Raw genomic sequence first — 6,224 nt, 5'->3', positions numbered from 1 at the left:
AATCCTTACCATAGACTTTAAAGCACTTGATCACCTTGCTCCCTCCTACCTTACCTCCCTGATTTCCTACTATAATCCAGCCATCCCTCATCACTTCTGTAATGGCAATCTACTCATTGAAACCCAGTATCTTCTAGCTTACTGCTGTTCCCTTACCCATGTCCTTCCTCTAGCCTGGAACTCCCTCCCTCTTCGTATCCAACAGACGTTCACTCTTCCCACCTTCAAAACCTCATTAAAATCACATCTTCTCCAAGAGGTCTTCCCTGGCTAAGCCCCAAATTCCTCTTCTCCTACTCCCTTCTACATCACCCTTGCACTAGGATTTGCATCCTTTATTCACCCCTGCTTCAGCCCTCCCGCCCCCAGCATTTATGTACATATACATAATTTAATTTATTTATTTTTATGAATGTCTCTCTCTCCCTCTAGACTGTAAGCTCTTTGTGGGCAGAGAAGGTGTCTACCAACTCTGCTATATTGTCTCTCCCAAGTGCTTAGTGCAGAGATTGATTGATTGCCTTCAGTGTACAGGGCTTCAACTGAGATAAAATGAAAGTGTGGATCCCACCTTGTGACTCCCCTGTTAATTAGCTATATAACTCTGCCCCTTCCCCAGCCCTCTCTCTACCCCTTGGCTTCTCTGGCATCACTGCCCACCTTCAAACTTTCCCTTTCCCCTTCCTATAAATCATTTCCCTATTTATCGGGTCCCATTCCCTACCCATCATGCCCCCCAACTCCATCCTTCCCCTTTCCATGTCCCATTGTCATCCAGGGCCGGTCATTTTTTTAATTTTTAACCTTGCAATTGTGCTTGGACGAGCTGGTACTTTCTTCAGCATCAATCTCAACCAGTCAATGGTATTTATTGAGTGCTTACTGTGTACAGAACACTGTACTAAGTGCTTGGGAGAGTAAAACGCAACAGTGTTTAGCGGACATGTTCCCTTCCCACAAACTGAGACCAACATAACCTTAGGGTCAGGAGATGGAGAGGTGGCTTGGGAGGGAACTACCACACTGCCCTTCCTGATTCTTTCTTTGCCCACTCAGTCCCTAGGGCTGTGGCACCCCCGATTCTGCAAGGGGAGCAATGGATAAGCCCCTTCCTTCCATCTTGCTTTTTTAGCCAAGCCATCATAGCTATTTAAATCCTGAAAGGGAGGTAGGGGAGGCTGGTAATAGCTATATTAATAGTGACAATAATAATAATAATAGTTTATTATGTTCCAAGCACGGTATTAATGATTGGGGTAAAGGTCAGGTCATCTGGCAGGACACAGTCTCTGTCTGTCCCATATGAGGCTCACAGTTCCAGGTGGAGGAAGAACAGCTTATTCAATCCCAATTTTACGAATGAGGAAACCAAGGCCAAAGAAGTTAAATGATTTTCCCAAGTCAGATGACAGAGCCAAAAGGGATTAGAACCCAGGTCTTCTGCTCTTTCCACAAGGACACACTGCTTCATTATTTCTCTTGTTGCCAGTGTCAGAAACAAAACACTGGGCTAGATTTCACTTTGGCCTGACCCAATAATGACCTTGACCTTATGTTCTTTTGTTCCTTATCCTCACATCTCATGTCATATCCCTAAATCCAGCTCCAGACCCTCTGAGTCAGCTTTTGGACATGTTGCTGGAAATGAAACCAGTTTTAAAGAAGCACTGCAGTCTGCTCCCTTCTTCCTGTCTCTTCCTGCTTCCTTAAGACAGAATGCTAAAGATAAAACAGCTTGTTAAAAATAAAATTGCTGTGAAGTTTTCACACCTTCTTTAAAGACCAAGTGTTGAAGATAACAGGCAGTGGTATAATCCTGTCTCATGAGGTCACTCTAAGTAAACTGTTGGATTGGCACAGTTTAGGTCATTGTCAATTTAAAAGTCTTTGTTTTTAACTTCTAATTCCCCATCAACCAGCTGAGACATCTTGCTTGTTGTCCTCGTAGTCATTTTCATCATCGAATAAATAGGTTACAATAGACATGACTGTTTTGAGAATGCAACAAAAATTTACTAAGTGTAAAAGGTACAGACTGTCCTGATGTCTAAGGAGTTAACACTTAAATAAAGGAAAAACAGTTACAGAAAGACATTTATTCAACTAGAAGGGATCTAGAAAGGGTTTCAAACTAATGTTTTCCACAGCCCCATTAAGTATTTCCCCTCTCAGGGTTGCATCTGGAGAGTTTCCAGTACTCCACCAGTCTTGGTTATGGGAGGGAGAGTTCACGCAGAGGCACACCCATACTATTCCTAGCTTGGGCAGTGGTTAGCGAGTGGAAGGCAATCTGCTACAAATCAATACTCACCTGGGTTGGGCAGCAGCAGCATGCGAGAGAATTGAGGGCAGAGGCTCAAGTTTACTGCATGGAAGGAGGCAATGGTAAACCACTTCTTTATTTTTACCAAGAAAACTCTATGGATCCACTACCAGAACGATTGCAGATGGAGAGTGGGGTGTTCTGGGAGAAATGAATCTGTGATGTCGCTATGGGTCAGAAATGACTTGACGGCATAAGTAAAGATTAAGTATTTACATATCTACATATATGCATACAACTAGGTAATACATATACTATCATATTCTTAAATATTAAGCAATATTAAGCAATATTCATTGAATTGTATTTGAGTACTTACTGTGTGCAGAGCACTGTACTAAGTGCTTACATGGTCAAAGAAGACAGCAGTCAATCAATGACATTTATCAAATGCTTACTGTTCACAGAGAAATAACAATTTTGGTATTTGTTGAGCGATTACTCTGTACAGGCACTGCACTAGACCCTGGGGTAGATACAAGCAAACTGGGTTGGACACACTTCCTGTCCCACATGGGGCTACAAATCCTAATCCCCATTTTACAGATGAGATAGCAGGCACAGAAAAATGAAGTAACATGCCCAAGGTCACACAGCAGACAAGTAGCAGAGCTGGGATTAGAATCCAGGCCCTTCTGTCTCCCAGGCCTGTGGTGTACCCACTAGGCCACACTTCTTCCCAAAGTATTGGTGGTAATGTTCACCTATGAGTGCAAGTGCGATTGGAAAGGTAAATAGGGAATCCACTTCCCCGGCTTCTTTAGCCACACAAAAAGGTTGTTACTTTGTGTGTTGTCGGGCTTAACAGTTTCAGCTCTTGGCACTGACTTTTCTCTTTCCTCCTTGTCTCTCTCCACACACGTAGAGTCAGCTCCAAGAGATCCATTCCCTTTATGATGGCACTGCATCGTGTAGGGCTGTCCTTGATCATTTACTTCCAGTTTTCAGCTGGAATGCAGTACTGACTGAGGCTGTATGGTCTTTCTGAACATAGAAGCCAGACTCACAGTCACCCCTGGGTCAAACCGGTAGTTCCATCCAATCCTGGGAATGGAATGTTTCTACCAACTCTGCTATATATATATTTTTTAATGGCATTTATTAAGCGCTTACTATGTGCAAAGCGCTGGAGAGGTTACAAGGTGATCAGGTTGTCCCACGGGGGGGCTCACAGTCTTAATCCCCATTTTACAGATGTGGTAACTGAGGCACAGAGAGGTTAAGTGACTTGCCCAGAGTCACACAGCTGATAATTGGCGGGACCGGAATTTGAACCCATGACCTCTGACTCCAAAGCCCGTGCTCTTTCCACTGAGCCACGCTGCTTCTCTAATATTGTTATATTGTTATATAATTATTGTTATATATTATTATTATATTATTATATTATATATTATTATTATATTATTGTTATATATTGTTATATTGCTATATTGTTATATAATATTGTTATATTGTACTCTCCCAAGTGCTAAGCACAGGGCTCTACACACAGTAAATATAATTGATTGACTGATCTGGGTCCTGTCCTTGTCAGTAACATCAGGTTGTTTGGTGGAATTATGTGATGGTTGCCATCCAAGGGAACGTTTCTACCAACTTGGTTATACTGTACTCTCCCAGGCACTTAATACAGTGCTCTGCACACAGTAAGTGCTCAATAAATATGATCGAGTGATTGACTAAACAAAAATGAAGGTCACTCAGTTCCTGAAATGAGAGCTTAGCCAAAAATAGAGCGATATATTTAATAAGCCTAACGTGGCAAAGGTTTATAAAACTGTCTTCCTGGCATCACTAGGTGTCTGCTGCGTGGCAATGAGCAAATCACTAATTTTTTCTTTGTCAACTCCTTTATCTGTAAAAATGGGGATTCAATTTCTGATCTGCCTCTCTCATAGACTCTGACACTCATAGGGAATAGGGAATAGGTTTGATCTAATTGTCTTATATCTACCCCAGCTCTTTGAAGAGTGCTTGACTCATAGTGCTTAATAAATACAATAACTATTACTGTTATAATTACTTTTAAGCTGATGCTCTTGACTCACCAGAAAACTTGATTTTGAGGGAATTCATGTTAAACAGTGTTTCACTGCTAGAAAGTTATTCTCTGGGTAAAAAAGGAACCTTAGGATGGGAATGAGTGATCCTTTCTGTTGTATCTAGCAGATCTAGGAGCAGGTGGCTGTTACAAACTGAACCTGAAAGCCAATTATTTATTGGACCTTACTTTCACTGTAGTGTGCAGAGCAGAGATAAATTGGACCAGTTCAGTTCCTCTCTCATTTTCCTCATTTCATCTCGCATCCTATAAGTAATGGCAATAAAACGATGGCAAAACCATGCCTTCATGAGCCAGTTGGAGTTGAAATGTCAGTGCTTGTGCTTGCTGAGGGAGGGTCCTGTCGAATTGAATGACATGTCGGATGTGGGAGGAAGATGGGAGGGAAAAGATTTACATTCCCTGAGGAAAGTCAAAAAAAGAGAAAATCCAAAGCCCAGCTTTACAGCTGGATCTTTGAGAGGCCATTTGTACTTTTAAGGTGTGTGATGAGATTGCTTTCTACATCCTCTGGCTTGTATTTAACACAGACCAAGAACACAGAGTCCATGAAGAATTGAAGTACAATCTACCTGGAGCATTGGAAAAACTAGGGTCAAAGGAGGTAAAGAAAAAAATACAGTTGAATCCAATTCTGGATCTTCTGTTCCCAGTATATACCACTGGGGAAAAAAAAAAGCAGGTCCTCTGACTTCATTTATTCATTCAGTCATATTTCTCTCCATACATCTCTCTCTCTCTCTCTCTCTCTCTCTCTCTCTCTCTCTCTCTCTCTCTCCATATATATATATATATATACATGTATTAATAGGAGACAAAATGTATCAATATAATTCATCCAGGATTTCTCAAGTTGAGAGATTCTGTTCTATAATCTGTTCAATATCACAATAGCCCAATAAAGAAATCTGAGGAAAAGTTAGTTCTACTTGACAGTTACTATAATTATTGCAGATCTATTTTCCTTCAATCCAACATAAGCAGCAGTCCAGTTCTCAAAAAGAGGAGAGTTCTCACTTTCATTTTTCCCACTTTCTGCTAGGAAAATTTTGCAAAATTCATTTGTGCAATCAGTGATGACATATTTCTTTGTCAGTGTTACCCAGTTCATCTAAGAGTGAATGAATAGGGGAATACAGTGTGTTCAAAAATTGCTGCTTTAGAGTCACAGAATTCAATGTATTTCCTTTTGCCCCACTACCTTACTATGAGACTTTAATAAATCTGTGGTATTGAGTACTTACTGCGTGCAGATCGCAGTACTAAGCACTTGGGACAGTATAAACAACAATACAACAAGAAACAGAGTGGCCAAATGAGAGACACCATAGCCTAAGAGCACGGGCCTGAAAGTCCTGTTTGGCTTATGAAGCAAAAACTCCTCACTATTGGCTTCAGAGCTCTCCACCATCTTGATCCCTCCTACCTCCCCTCCCTTCTCTCCTTCTACAGTCCGGCCTGCACACGTCGCTCCTCTGCCACCGCTAACCTCCTCATTGTGCCTTGTTCTCGCCTGTCTCACCATCGACCCCTGGCCCACGTCCTCCCTGTGGCCTGGAATGCCCTACCTCCTCTCATCCACCAAACTGACTCTCTTCCCCACTTCAAAGCCCCACTGAGAGCTCACCTCCTCCAGGAGGCCTTACCAGACTGAGCCTCCCTTTTCCTCTGCTCCTCCTCCCCTCCAGATTGCCCCTACTCCCTCCCACTGCTCTACCCCCTTCCCCACCCCACAGCACTTGTGTATATTTGTACATATTTATTATTCTATTTATTTAATTAATAATGTGTATATATCTATAATTCTATTTATCTATTTTTATGCTATTGATGCCT

General features: G+C 41.9%; 1 non-coding gene across 1 annotated transcript; it reads left to right on the top strand.

Moving 5' to 3' along the window:
* The first annotated feature begins 2,162 nt into the window (after positions 1 to 2,162).
* On the top strand, positions 2,163 to 2,301 carry LOC119924547. Its single transcript, XR_005449255.1, has one exon. It is a non-coding gene; the product is annotated as a small nucleolar RNA SNORA7 (small nucleolar RNA).
* Positions 2,302 to 6,224: the final 3,923 nt, after the last annotated feature.

Source organism: Tachyglossus aculeatus, chromosome 2 (genome assembly GCF_015852505.1).
Source record: "Tachyglossus aculeatus isolate mTacAcu1 chromosome 2, mTacAcu1.pri, whole genome shotgun sequence".
NCBI lineage: Eukaryota > Metazoa > Chordata > Mammalia > Monotremata > Tachyglossidae > Tachyglossus > Tachyglossus aculeatus.
This window is presented reverse-complemented; position numbering and strand designations above follow the sequence as displayed.